The following is a 15,685-nucleotide window of genomic DNA, read 5'->3' as shown; positions in this document are numbered from 1 at the left end:
ATGTTTTTCCTTTACATATGGTGTTAACCGCTTATAACTTTCAACTGAAGCACGAGCCAGGCAAAGGATAACCTTAAGTTAAAAATTGATTGTGCATGGGTCATACTATTAATACAATTGAAAGGAAGAATGTATAGGCTTCATTCCAAGTTCGAGTGGGCTGATTTCAAAAGACAATGTTTTAGTCTTAATCATCCAAGCTTCTTCGTGAAAATAGGACCGATGAGATTAAGATAAATAACCTATTTTCTGATTTTTCAAGTAGTAAATAAGCTGTTTATAATCAATTTAATAGGTTAATATGATGATATTTAAACATTTATTTGCATTAAATTGGTTATATATGTTTGTTTTATAACCTAAAACAATCAAATCTATTGTTCATGATGTTTTGAATTTTGTGCATTTTTAGGGATTTTTCTAACACATAACCTGAAAGGAAATATTTTTTTGAATCATAATGTGATTTTCCCTGAATTTTTTTACATTATACTCCTAAAGATATTATTTTTCCAAGTTAAAATACATATTTATTTATATTTTTGGGGTTTATATTTATTCATAAATATATAATTTTTTTACTTTCATTTATGTCATGCCACACGTTGCTGTTTGATTCGTCGAAAGGTAACCAACCAGAAATTATGGTTAATCATTAGAAATAGCCAATCATTAAACCTAGTTAATGATTGGTGTCAAACAATCATTTAATTTAAAATATAGTGGCATTACAGATGCCATAATGGCATTTAATGGTGAGGACTTTTTCTCCTATTACTTTAATTGCACGGATGACGTGCCCTAATAAAAAAAAGAGGTACTTTTTTGCGATAAATGCAATGCAAAGACCAAGGCAAGTGCAAATTTAAAATCATTATTTTCTCACTTTTGACTAGTCAAAAGTGGTTGGGCCCAATGATGTGTCACGTACACATGGCGCCATGTGTACAAGTGGCATGCACATGCACATCTATAGCCAATGTGTCATTCATCGACTAGAGAGGTTGAGAGAGGATGCTGACATGGCATGCACTCACAGGCCACCACGTCACACACCCTCTATTGTTTTAAATATTATTATTAGAAATATATTGTTATTCCTACCTTTTGTGTTTTCTAGGAAGCGACACGTGGCGCAACGGGATCCATTAATTATGAATGACGAGGATGAATCTAGACCAATGATCACATTCAATATGAAGACAAGACCCTTACAGAACGACATGATGGCGCTGAAGAGGATGAGGAAAGAGAAATCTTTGGATTAAATTGATGGTTAGGAATCATCCAACTTCCAGGCATGATACCTCCCGATCCACAACTCTGATTGAGGTGAAATTTAAAGGTAGCTTCACCTTTATGTCAACTATCTATCCATATGGTTAGAACTATAAATTTAATTCCTGATCTTTGTCAAAACATTTTTAAGATCACTTCCTCCTTGAGAGCCAGATTAAAAGAAAGTGAAGTTTTAAAGGTCCATCAGGAACATTTTTGGTGTCATGAGTGTTTGGAGATGATCAACAGAGAAGAGGAAAGGCTGATCTACATCAGGAAGATGCCTTGATCCCAACGGAACATAGGGATCTAAGGTTAGACTCTTGCCTTACATTGGTCATTCTTCATTACGTTTAGGTGGATGATCATCATCACTATCCATCAGTATCTATCGTCATCTACAATCCACATCATGTATCACCTACTCGTCACGTGTTCCCCTCCCTATTTTCTAAGGAAATTAAACCACCGTCTTCATCTTATTCATCAATCAACTCCTGCTTCTATCACCTTTATTACCACATTTCATCTTTTCCTTTCTATCTCGTCTCGCCTTTACACCCACCTATATTTTATCATATCCAAAATTAATAAACCCTAAATCAGGTACTTCTTTTCATTAGTTCTCATCTTGTCTCATATGTTGGGTTTTGGAGGCATCGATCTGGATGAATATGATGATTCCTTGCAAAGGAATATTAAATGGAATCTTAATGACATCATTAAAATAATGAAATGAATCAACTCATTACATATCGCATTAGTGATTTCTCTGATCCTTGAATATTTTTCTTGGAGCTGTTCATATGTGCAGCCTCTAGAAGTATCATGTTGTGATGTACACATTGAATTTCCTCCTCCACATTGATGAGCTCCATTCAACATCCATCTTCATCATTCCGTCCCAATCACATTGTGAATGTAGTAGAGTTGTGGGAGATGGCAGAAGAAGGTGAAGGCCCCTGAACAATTTTGGCCTAGGTGAATTTCGTTCTAGGCCTTCCCCTATTTATATTGAGTGGGTATTTTTCATAAAAACCCTAGAACTTAAGCATATCTTTTGACATCCAAAAGACAGTATTTATGTGAACCTCTATGCCTATGTGAACATAATTAATTTTTTTCAAGAAAGCAATCTCCACTTCTCTCCAATCGTCAAAACTAAAGGGTACGAAAGTAAATCAACTACGAGCTTTATCACGAAGACTGAATGGAAACAATCTCATTTTGATTACTTATTTTGTGAAGTTACAAAATCAAAAGTTCGACAAATGTGTGTAAGGTTATTCTTGGGATAAACCCTGAAAAGTGGGAAGAGATTGAATCATATCATGATATATCTTAAAATTTGACCAGTCAGCAATCGGAGCATTAATTATGCTAGGTGTTTCATACCCTAGAGGAGTTGAATATTCATTTAATCTTTGTCTTATATTTACCAGTCCTACATTCTCATTTTTCACATAATCCTCGACATCATCATCAGTACCTCTATCATTAGAGGTTTCCCTTGTTCAACTCATTTCCTAAGTCACAGTGTTATTTGTTCTTTTATCATCCATTTCACTTAGACTTTATAAAAAATCAGATGCATTGATTTAATCTAATAGAGGTTTTTAGACAAAAGATAATCACCCAATAAAAAGAGTAACAACCCCTAAAGCCAATCGTTCCCCAACAACGAAGCCCATTAATAAACTCAAAATTAAGGTAAAATTATGCTGTTGCAAATGTGAGTTTAAGCAATAAATTTTATAGCCTTTACTCATGAATAATGTGACTAGATAGTGATGAGCAAGGGTCATCTCCACATGTAACAGATATTAGTGGAATAGCTCTCTTTGTAGGGTGAACTTAGATGATGAGAAATGATACATATAGCGTGAGAGGCGATGACGATGATGGAAATGTATGTGGTTGATGAGTCAAACACACATTTCATATCTCGTTCCATGTCGTTGGTAGAACATATTTATTGTAGTGCACATGTGATGCTTATAATGAAGTCCGTGAATACATGATTGTACTAAGTAAATTACGATGAGATTGTAATACGGAGATCTCTAGTCTTTAATCATGTGTGCCAAATATTATTATTCGAAGTATACTCGAGAAGGACATTGAAGTATCCAGATAGAATACCATTGTCTAGCCTCACTTAAATTATAAGTGGGGGGGGCGGGGGGGGGTGTGTGGGGGTGTCTCGTCACCAGTAGTGTGGGGCCACTAAGACAGACAGTGGGAGCTCTTTAGTGGAAAGAGTTCATTGAATCGATCCGTACGAATCTCTGAATGGTATTATAGTAAATTGTTGATCAGGTTGATTCATGTCACGATTGTGTAAGTGGTCCTTAGACCTGAGACACCAAAGATGTCTTGTGGACAAAAATTTGTACTTTGATTACGATCGAAAAGTCTCTAATCATGGAATTTTATACAATCTTAGTTTGAGTGCATCAAGAAGTTCACGAAGATGATTGAGTGGTCAAGGTGGGATCATCCACCCTTAGTATAAGAGGTGACAACCAAGGAAGACGATGCGATGATGTCCTTGGCCACGGTAGTGAAATATCAGATAAGAGTTTTATGATGATTTTTGAATCCATCGGTACTAACTCGGGTGTCCGATTAGGGTTTGACAGTTGACCACACCCTAAGTCACCATAGGAGCATCAAGTGGATGAGGGACTATAAGTTCATAGTAAGTGATGGTAAATGATCCATGAGTGAGTCGATACACACTCATTTGTATCTTCTAGAACATGAGGTGTAGCTTGGCAACCCTCGAGTTGGAGACTCAACCTATTGATTGGGTTAAAAATTGATCCAACATCAATTAATCTATATGATGATTTATTGAATAATACCCACTCGAATCCATCCAACATCAATTAATGATTTATTGGAAGGACAATAAAGGTAATTGGGCTAATACGTAGGCAATAGAGGTTCGCATAAATATTGTCTTTTGGATGTCAAAAGATATTCTTAAGTTTTGGGGGTATATGAATAATACCCACTCAGTATAAATAGGGGAAGGCCCAGAACAAAATTCACCCAGGCCGAAATTATTCAGGGGCCTTCACCTTCTTATCCTGTCTCCCCAAAGCTCTACTACATTTTCTATGTGAGTGGGATGAAACGAAAAAGATGGATGTTGAATAGAACTCAACAATTTGAAGGAGGAGATTCAATGTGTAGAGCACTGCATGGATACTTCTAGAGGTTGCACACATGTGCAGTTCCACATGACTCTCTTGAGGATTGGAGGAATTACAGATGTGACCGGTGTCCCAAGGTTATTCATTTTATGTTTTAATGATGCCGTTACAATTTTTGTTAAGTCTTTCACTGCGAATCATTCTAAGTTCTTCATCCGGATCCAAGCCTTGAGAACCCAACATACCATACGTATAAAATCCTAATTTTCTGTCTCTTTATTTCATTATTGGATGGTCAACCACAGTTTGATCTTGAACCCTAGGTATAATTTTCTCTCTCTTTTTCTAGCCTTGGATCAAATTTTAACGTGATATTTTATTTGATTTTCAGTTTCTTTATTCATTTATCTTGATTTGTGTTTTTCAAAATTGCCTTGGCTATGGTGAAATGTGCTAACCCTTTTCATGATTCAAGAAGGAAATCAGCTAATGATCAATTTCTATTATCAGACATAAAAATACCCTAAGAATTAGATGTCTTACCTATTCCTTACCTTCCTCTGAATCTCTACATTCTTCACCAACCATTTTTTTAAAAAAAACCCAATATTAAGCATTCTCTTGTTCTCACGACAATTTCGATTCTATGTTTTTTTAGGATCAGGTTGAATGAAGTGAGGACCAATATTATCTTCATATTTCTAATCTCTCTGATAATCTCAAATTTAGGGCTTTTAATTCGTTGTTGGTAATTGAGATTATTCAATAAAAATATATTTAACCATACTTAGGAATATTTAACTAGTGATGAGTACGGATCATCTCCACAGGGAATGACAATTAAGGAATTAATTTCTTATTATAGTGATGATCAACGCGAGAAGAGATGAAGATGAGAGTAGAATGTGTGAACTATCGAGTAAATGGACGTAATAAATGTATTTTAATTCAACGTAGTAAAGAAAAGAGTAAGTAAATGTAGACTTTTGTGTAACGATATGCGGATGAGATAGAGAATGCAAATGATACGATAGTGGTTGAATGTAGAACGGTGTGATGGAAAGGATAGAGACGAGATAAGAGGGAATGTAAGGAGGTGATATGATAGTGAAAAGTGGATAGTAATCCTGATGGAGGACCATCCCGTCAATCGAGCCCCGAACTGTTGCCAAGCACATCGCGGAGCCCAAGCGGCGTCATCGTCTTGCTTCGTGTCGTGTGTCTTTATGTAATTTTCTTTTTGTCGTCTTTTGATTTGTCGGGAGGCTCCTCCTGCATGAGTACCGGTCTCTTGCGTGCGTTTTTATTATTTGTGATTAAAACGCACCGTTCTATCCTTAAAAGGGGAAGCCCAATAGGCTTTCCCCTTAAAAGGGGGCCCGATTGGGCCACCCACAACTGCCACTCCCTCTCTACAAGAAGGGGGAGGGAGGATGTGGGAAAGGAGGCTTGTCTTTGTTGAAAAATCCAGATCTCATTTGTATTATTGACAGTTATTGTGTTTTATTCTTGAAGAAGTCTTTGTTGTTATCTTAGTGAAGAGGAACTTGTCATCATGTTGCATGAAGAAGAAGTATTGCAGAGCTTTATTTTGACATTTGGCGAGGAGCCCTCTCATTGTTCTCCTAAGATTGGTGGTACTTAGGATCATCAAAGGCCATTATCACACAGTCTTCTGGTCTTGGTCTCTGAATACTTCCACTCTGCTTTGATAGAAGGAAATCATCCCCGTTCTGGATTTTTTGTTTCGGTTGTTCATACCTCTCTTGGAAGAATCTCTTTTATTCGTGTTTCCCTACGGTCAACAATAGGAAGGAATGAACAGCGCTCATCACAAATTCCCTCCGCGATCGATAGTCTTGCATACTACGGCCAGTTTGTTGAACGACGTGGGCAAATTTGAGAATACGATAGTTATTCATTGTACACTGCTACTCTTGTACGATCTTGAATCAGAAACTACGTTCTCGTATCTTCCCCAGACGGCCGCAGATTCCCGCCATGTCTGGTCATGATCTGTGTCTCCTTCGTGATCCAAATTCACTACGGATTATTCTTTACACCCATATCAGTCAATATTGTTGCCGTTATCTTCCTTCACTGACAGAGATTTGTCCGGTGGAGGGAATTCCAAGGCCAATCTTTCCATGGAATAGGCTGTCCGAAATTGTTATTCTATTTTCATCACACCGGGGGAATGATACGTGCCAAGTTACATATTGAATTAGATGAGTCATCTAGTGATCGACAACTCTCTAGCTGCAAATTCTGAAATTCAAGCTTCAACATTTTGCTCGACTATTGCTTCCCGTCTGTACCTGTCAAAGCCCTATCTGTCATGATTACACAGTGCTAGAGGTCGTTGCTCTTCTATCTTCTTGGTGTCGAGAAGAGTGGTCCTATCTTTTGAAGCATCCCCTGCCAAATCTATCGTGATTTACAAAGCTTGGTGGTATGTCATGTGCTCAGTTTTCCTTGGAACTCCTCCGACAACTATGATTGTCCAAGCACTTCGTCGGCCGTCAGGCTCATTCAAACTTCCCCATTTAAATAGCAGTATAATCACCACTTTTAGTACCAGTCATCGACTACTTCTCGCCTCATGAGAATTTAGGAGTGTGTGTGAAATAGCCACTGTCTCTAATTAGGGAATCTCCTTGTTGGTGCTGGATCGGTTCGTTCATGTGATGGTGTGGACATCCTTGGACAAGAATCGTCTCCCATTACGTCATCCCCTCTAACTGATTACGCAGGTCATTGGGAACTTGATCATGAGAAAACCCGTCACATGTCATCCAACTGAGTTGCATCGCACGTCATCCGACGACTGACGTACTTCTTGTTATTATTTTCTTAAATAATATACTTTATTCCACTCCATTAACATTGGACTTAGAGTCCACCCTCCGGACATAACACTAAGCAAACTATGATGTCGGGAAAGAACAACATAAGACAAATATGCTTACCTTATATCATCATCTTCCGCTAGGATTACGGTGATTTACGAGTGTCGGTAAGCTCTCCCTCTTCTCTTATGAGTCTTTCCACACACCCAAGACACCAAGAACACACTTGATGGATCTCAAAATTTACTATCTTTCAATCAGCCCACACAAGTAGGAAGCAAGTTCAAGATGAATTTCACAGTGATCCAGGTCTCTATTTATAGACCAAATGGTATGGATAGAAAGAGGAGGGGGAGACGAAGCATTACTGAAAATTTCAGCTCAATCGGAGTTGTAGCCCTTGAAGTTGGAGAAATCGTAGCCCTTGATTTTTTCTCTCTCTTCATCATCGTCTTTGACGCTTCCTCTTTTTCCATTTTCGTTTAATTGTCAAATATTTCAAGATTACATGTCTTATTGACTTCTGTGCGTGCACTTTTTGGAGTCACCACGTATACCTATAAGGGGAAAAAGACAAAAAGACAAGAATCATTCTATTTAAAACAGGTTTACTTTATTCTTCTCGAGGCTGGCGTGGGCGCGTCAGCACCACGTCAATTTTCTTTTGTTTTTATTCAGTTAGCGGCATACACGCATGCGCCACGTGTACACGTGCAGGCCACACGTGGCGTCGTGTCATGTGGCCACGTCGCCCACCGCTATTTCAAAGAAAAATAAAAAAAAACAAAAGTTAAAAAGTCAGATTTAGTCTTTTCTCCCTCGCCACACGCACGCATTTGTTGCAAAAAATGGATTCTTGTTTCTATTTCTCCACGTCACCCATGCATCAGAAAATTTAACTTTTGATTTGTCATTCATAATTGCAATGATTGCTTCGCGAATCACGAAGCCATGATTGCATGGCAAAATGATTGGCTGCCATCAATCATCTCGCTAGTTGTGATTCGTCACCGTTTGGCAAGTTGAACGACGACACGTGGTGGCGGGAGATAAAAGGGCTAAAAGTATTTTAAAATCCATATCTTTCCAAATGTAATGTTGAGAAATTCCATAAAAATCATTTTCTGCCTCAAAAAATTGTATTCTTTTAGAACCCATAGTCAGAAAAAATCTCCAAAAATGCACAAAAATACAGAAAATTCAGAACATAATAAAAAAAAATAGATTTAATTATTTTAAGCTTAATAACATGCAAATATAAGTAATTTAATGCAAATAAACATGTAAATATGATCATATAGGATACAAAAAATGCATGTTATCACTCTCCTACTTCACTCTTCTTAAATATCTTCCCTTATGACCTCTAAGAATCTATCCTTTTACTTAGAAAGTAAATCAATAGAGATCATCCGTATTTAGTCTTAGAGTTTCCCTAAAAAAAAATCTAATTAATATTAAATATATTAAAACTCCATTCTAAATAGCTTGAATTAAACCCATGAACTATGCTTCCCTATGGACAACTCCTCTACTGATCGTGTACATCTTAAGACAGAGGGTTCTTTAAAAATATTATTGTATAAGTTGATTACAAAAAATGACATTAATTAATATGGTTAATTATAGTACAAGTAGCTTACCATGAAGTCAAATTACATGAATAATTTTTTTAATATTTAATATTATCTTATTCCTATATATTTTCAGCCTTCTTTTTATTATCATTATGTTTCATCTTTCATCATCATTGCTTAATTATACATAATCAATTATTTGAGACATACTGGCTTCCTTGTAAATGTTACACACCTCTTCTGCACTAATATGTGTAAACATCTTATTCGAACAAAACATCATGTTCAAACAACTTTGTCTTATCTTCCATTCATTCTCTTCTCTTGTGTTTTCTTCTCCTTGCTGAAAAAATCAGGTTCATTCCTCGACCTTAGACATGCATCTATATCTCTCTATAATAATATTGGCCATTATATTATTATTTTATTTTATCAATATTTATTGACTTACATATATTGAATCACTCTAAAATACACTCCCTGCGGAGACTTCTTTAATTCACATTTTGTTACATAGAAAAAGTGAGTAACAATAAACTAAATAACGACTATTGATAACAACATAACTCATTTTGTTACGCGTGTGTGCATGTCTGCACATCTCACAATCACGCATAGAGGATAATCCACCACCCCTCACCTAGGGGGGATAAGTTCATTGCTTTCCAAACAACAAAAAAACAACGACAACAGTAACATCATCATCCACAACTATAATAATAGTGACAACACCAGCAGGATCTTTGACACCATCATCATCATCATCAACAACAACCACTACATCATCAACAACAACAATAAAAATAGCAACAACCACTACATCATCATCATCAACAACAACAACAACAACAAGAACAACCACTACATCATCTTCATAATCAACAACAATAACAAGATCCACTACATCATCATTATCAACAACAACAGCAACAGCCACTACAACATCATCATCAACAACGACCACAACCATTACATCATCATTATCAACAACAACATCATCAACCACTACATCATTATCATTAATGACAACAAAGGCAACGACAGCAATAAAGACACCATCATCACTAACAACAACAAAAACACAAACAACAACAACACCAAACAAACAAAAAATAAATTAAGAACAACTAAGTTGGCAGCAACAACAACAACAAAAAAACAAATAAATAAACAACAACCAAATTGGCAGCAACTACAACAACAAACAAACAGATAAATAAACAACAACAAAATTGGCATCACCAAAAACAACAAACAAACAAATAAATAAATAAACAACAACTAAATTGGCAACATCAACAAGAACAAACAAACAAATAAATAAACAACAACAACATTGGCAGCCGCGTAATTAAGAAAAACAACAATAACAATAATACTATTATCAAGAACAATAACGATAATAAGAACACCAAGAAAAAAGTATAAACAATAACAACAAGAACACTTACCCAACTATAGGGCATGGATACCGGGGGGGGACGATTATTGCGTCTGAGGATGAAAAATCATCATGTTCGAGAGAGCAAACCAATGACGGGATGTAGGATTGTCCACCGGTCTCAAGGAGGGATGACTTTTTCATCCCTGGATGAAATAACCATCCCGCTAAGGGCCTTGGATGGCGGACTAGGCGGTTTTTGCATCCTTGGGGAGTACAATAGATGCCTGACAACTCCAGCAGGCCGACCCATGTGCTATGCCACGTGTCAAATTCTTAGTGGTCCATTGGCGGTGCACATACTATTTTGTTCCGGACGTCAGATGGGACGAGAGTGTCTTAGATGGGACAATTTTCGGACGGTACAGGACGCGTATGAAAAAATTGAGATGGGATGAACCCACAAAATGGGAAGATCTTCGTCATGTCCCGCTCCATTCATCCCATCCTGGATGATCCTGCACTATGAACCCAAAGCCAGTCCAACAAATCCCAGAATTCTGACAAAATCCCAAAAAACAAACACATAAACTGTCCGACATGGGCTGGTCCAATAACAAATCCCAGCCCAACCCCTAGGGTTGTGAACACGTGAATGAATGAACACGAACACGAACATAAAAAATTGGACGCAAACATGTTCGCGAATGGTTCACAAATAGACGAACCATTCGCGAACATGTTAGCTTCCCAATGCATCCAGGTGTTCTCCCCCTTCCCCCCCCCCCCCCCTTCTCTCTTCGTCTGTTCCCCCCCCCCCCCCTCTGACAGCTCCTTCTCTAGAAGCTCCTTCACCGGCGGGTCCTTCATTGGTGGCTCCTCTCAGACGATACTCTTTCTCTCCACAGTTCCCTCTCTAGCGGCTCCCTTCTCCTTCCATCTCCCTTCTCTCCATCGTTCCCAAGGCCCAACTCGTCCCTCTCCTTTCTCCCCTTCTCCCTCCCCCAACACACCCCCACCTGGCCATTCTCCTTCTCCTTCCATCTCCCTTCTCCCCCTTCTCTCCATTGTCCCCAACTCTTCTCTCTGACCCTCTCCATTCTCCCTTTCTCCCACCTCCGTCAGACCCCCTGCCTCTTCTCCCTCTAGCTCCCTTCTCCCCCTTCTCTCCATTGTCCCCAACTCCTCCCGCTGACCCTCTCCATTCTCCCACCCCCATCAGACCCTTGCCCCTTCCCCCTCCAGCTCCCTCCCCCCCTTCTCTCCATTGTCCCCAACTCCTCCCTCTGACCCCCTCCATTCTCCCTTTCTCCCACCCCCGTCAGACCCCCTGCCCCTTCTCCCTCCTGCTCCCTTCTCCCAACGTCTCCAACTTATCCCTCTCATTCTCTCATTTTGTCATTCTCTCGTTCTTGCGTCCAGTAAACCCTTATCGGCAGCTCTTGGTCTACATTCACTCCCTTCGACGAGGCATCCTCCTCCGACTAACTACAATAAGGTACTTTGTTGTGTGCATTGTTTGATTCTAATTTACAGAATGATTTATGTATTTATTTGTGTTTTGTTCTGATTCTAGTGCATATTCCGAATGATGCGCTGATTTATTGATTGGTAGAGTATAACAAATGGTCATATGTAGCAACATCTACATGTTTGATCATATGCAGTTGTGTGCGTGTAACAAGTGGTCATGTCTAAAATTGCTTATATATATATATGTCTATTTATGTCAATGCATGTTTTTATGACCAGTCGCATAATGATAATGTGAAGTGATGCAATCCATGAACAATTGTGTTATTCTTTATTCTTAAAGGAGACGTCTTGGAAAAGCTTATCCTCTATGAACGTTGACGAAGCTCAAACAGGCAGAAATTCAAATCAGATGAATGCAAATGCTGAAATGGCACAAGACCATAACTGTAGATGAGAATCAAGGACAACTACTCCGATAACCTCGCAGAGAAAGCGTCGTGGGTGAGAATCAAAGACTATGCAATATTTTGAAGAGTTAGACCTAAACCAGTATGAATGTATTGTGTGGACAACCCTCCAAAAATTACAACTATTGAGAGAAACAAAGAGGAGACGACAACAATGTTTTGGAGGCATTTTCAGAAGATCCATAAGGAGCTTCACGATCAGTTGAAAGGTAAACAAGTCCCAGGGTCAAAGAAGGAGCCGAGTTCTAGAGGTCAACGATCTATTGTTGGAATGTCGGGTTCGCCATTGGGGCAAAATACCTTCTTACTAGGTATCACATTTGATAGAACAAAGGAGATGCTCACCAGATTTATATGTCTCACTAACCAAGGGTGGTCTATCGTTGACGACAAAAGTTTCAGAGAGGTGTTGCTTTATTGTGCACAACATAAGATTAGAATACCATGCTCGAAGACCATTCATGAATGCGCGAAGGCCTTCTTTGGGCGAGAGAAGTAAAAGCCGGTACGCTCACTATCAAATGTTAGAAGTGTTTGCCTACTAGTAGTTGCATGGACAAGTGAAAATATGATTCCCTTATTGGGAATCACTGTGCATTGAGTCACAGACGAATGGAGACTTGAAGAAAGTGTCTTGGCGGTAAAGAAAATTGATAGTCTACATAGTGGGATTTACCTCGCACAACTTCTCCAAGAGGTGTTGGTCGACTTTGGCCTAGGGAAGAAAGTAACTGCTATTACGACAGACCACACAAGTAACAATAGATCGATGATTACATCGTTGACTAATGCAGTAGAAAAAGTGAACCCCAACTTTGATCGAAATTGGCACATGCCTTGTATTGCACATGTCATAAACCTTGTGGTGCAGGATGGTTTGAAGGCACCGGGAATTCCACCGCCACCTACAATCGACGAGGCAACGGTGCTAGTGGACAGGGAGGCTGAAGAAGCACGAAGATGATGGGTTGGACGATATGCCTCGTTGGGAGATTTGGTTACACGAGTGTGTCAAATTGTTGCAGCCATTCATTCTTTGGATGAAAGACAAAGGAGCTATGTCCAATGGTGTAGCATTTAAAGATGCCTAATAGTAGAAAATTAGTGTTGAATGTGAAGACTAAATGGAACTCCACGCATGAAATGTTGCAAGTCACATATCAAAAGAGAAAAAGTGTTGTACAAGATGGCATTTTTTTAGCTAGAGAGCACGGCGGAGAAAAACTTTCTGATAGATGACCATGAGTGGCAAATGGTGGCACACTTTGCTCGATTTTAAAGCCTTTTTTGTGACGTGTCAGATATTGTTTGCAGCTCTAAACATGTGACGACGACAACAGTTTTATCATTGCTCAGAGTCCTTGATGAACACCTTCGTGAACGTATTGATGTCATAGACCAAGGACGCCTTTTCCCAAATGGTGTTTTCCTCGTGGTGGAAGAGCGTGCCTCCATCCAAATCATTTGTAGAGCCATGAGAGCAAAACTGTCCAAGTATGAGGCGCGCGTTTGAGGAAATACTGCCTTCTCAATTGCATCAGTTGTAGACCCACATATTTAGTTACACTCCATTGCTCTAGAAGAGTGTGACACCTTGGTGACATATGTGTAAAGACTTCTAAATGACGTAAATGAGGAGGAAGTCCCAGATTTGAGGGATGACGACAACACTGGAGGCAACGGAGTGAGTCGACAGCAACACATGAATTATGATGAGGAAGCCGAGATGGATGAGAGCTACATACCATCCATCAAGATGAGGCTTGCACAGGCATTACAACGACAAGAATATGTCGCTCCATCCGTGGACAACAAGTTACAGAGTTACCAACAAATGTCATGTGTCAACAGATGCTCTCCTATGGTGGCAAAGCAACGGTTGTAAGAGTATTCCTAAGCTCTCCGATATTGTATGCAAATTCTAGAAAAACATGTACATTGACGGCCACGCCGAGACGATGGAGGGAGTAAGAGCCAGAAAAAGGAGCACAACACAGAGGAGTGTACGACTACTCCAACAAAGACTAGGAAAGCAACCCCAAGACCTGACTGTTGACGTCGTCAACTCAGGCTCTGAATCAGACGGTGATGACAACATCAAACACACATACGATGCCAATAGGGGGAATGCAGATCTATTTTGTCCAGTCCAAGACGTACTTATTGGGGTAAGTACCAAACGCATCCTAACAAATATTCTGCCTCTCAAGCTAGCAGACTTTAAGCTAGAGCCCCACAACCCTACAAGATATGGAAGAGAAGTGGTGAGCACTCAATGGAATGACAACACATTTTAGGAGCGTCAGAACTTCACTCCAGTAATGATTATTGCTGTCCAACGTAGTGTCAGTCGTGTTGCCTCTCAACTCCTTTGATGTTTTTGAAACTCAGTTGCCAGAACAATATATTTAGTTACCAAATTGAACTGAGCTTTGAAATTTAGCCAACAAACACGTGTTCCATAGTTTTAAGTCAAATAATCTTTGCACTGATTGAATCATTAAGTATATATCAATGCTTGTGGTTTCACATCTACTAATTAATTCTGTCAAATAAACCTCAACTCACTAATGCCAAGCTCAAAAAGTAACAATTTTAAGCTTAAAAAATAAAGCAAAGTTACCTACTGTTGCAAATGATAAAACCATACCCAAGCTTAAATTTAGTGTTCCTACTGACATTATTAATAAACTGGCATTAAACTACTGACATTATTAATATTCCTATAATGAAATGTAGTATTCCTGTAGTGAAGTTAAAAATAACTAATTTAGTTCAAATCTGGTGTTCTCCTTAACTTTGATATTTGATATTGGTAGACTAAAAGCTAATGGGCAGCAGGCCAGATATATGTATCTGACCAATGTTTTTCCGATTGTCCTTAATAAAAAAGTTCATTAACATATGAATCTGCTCAATTAAGGAGAAAAAATAAATCTTATAATAGTTATATTAAAAATAGCAGTATACTGCCAAAGTAATAAAATGTGGAGCTCTGAAATTTATTCTTCTCACATTCAATATTTCACATAGAGAGAACTATATGAACCTTCCCAAACTTGGCCTTTAAAAATTGTTTTAGTATTTCTACTTTTCAAATACTCATGTAATATGAAGCCACTTCATTTAATCTTGAAATTACCTCACAAATTTGTTCTGAAGTTATATTATGCTCAATTTTCATCTATCACACCATTGCCAGAGTATTTAGGTAAATCAATTCACAGAGTTTTCATTTATTAAATATATGCCTTATTAATGTTCATTCACGAACAAACACAAATGAACCGAACACAAACCGTATTCTTCATCTGTTCGTTCAACTCAACGATGAAACACGAACTTCCCATCCCTACCAACCCCCCAACATTCAAATTTCCCGCCAAAACTTCACCTCCCACCCCCCTATAAATATCCCCCTCCCCCTTCCCAAGTTTGTCTTCTTTCTCCGTTCGGCAGAGCTCGCTTGCAGCTTCCATGGGAGTATAGTAGGTGC

Source organism: Wolffia australiana, chromosome 17, assembly GCF_029677425.1.
Source record: "Wolffia australiana isolate 7733 chromosome 17, ASM2967742v1".
Taxonomy (NCBI): domain Eukaryota; kingdom Viridiplantae; phylum Streptophyta; class Magnoliopsida; order Alismatales; family Araceae; genus Wolffia; species Wolffia australiana.
This window is presented reverse-complemented; position numbering follows the sequence as displayed.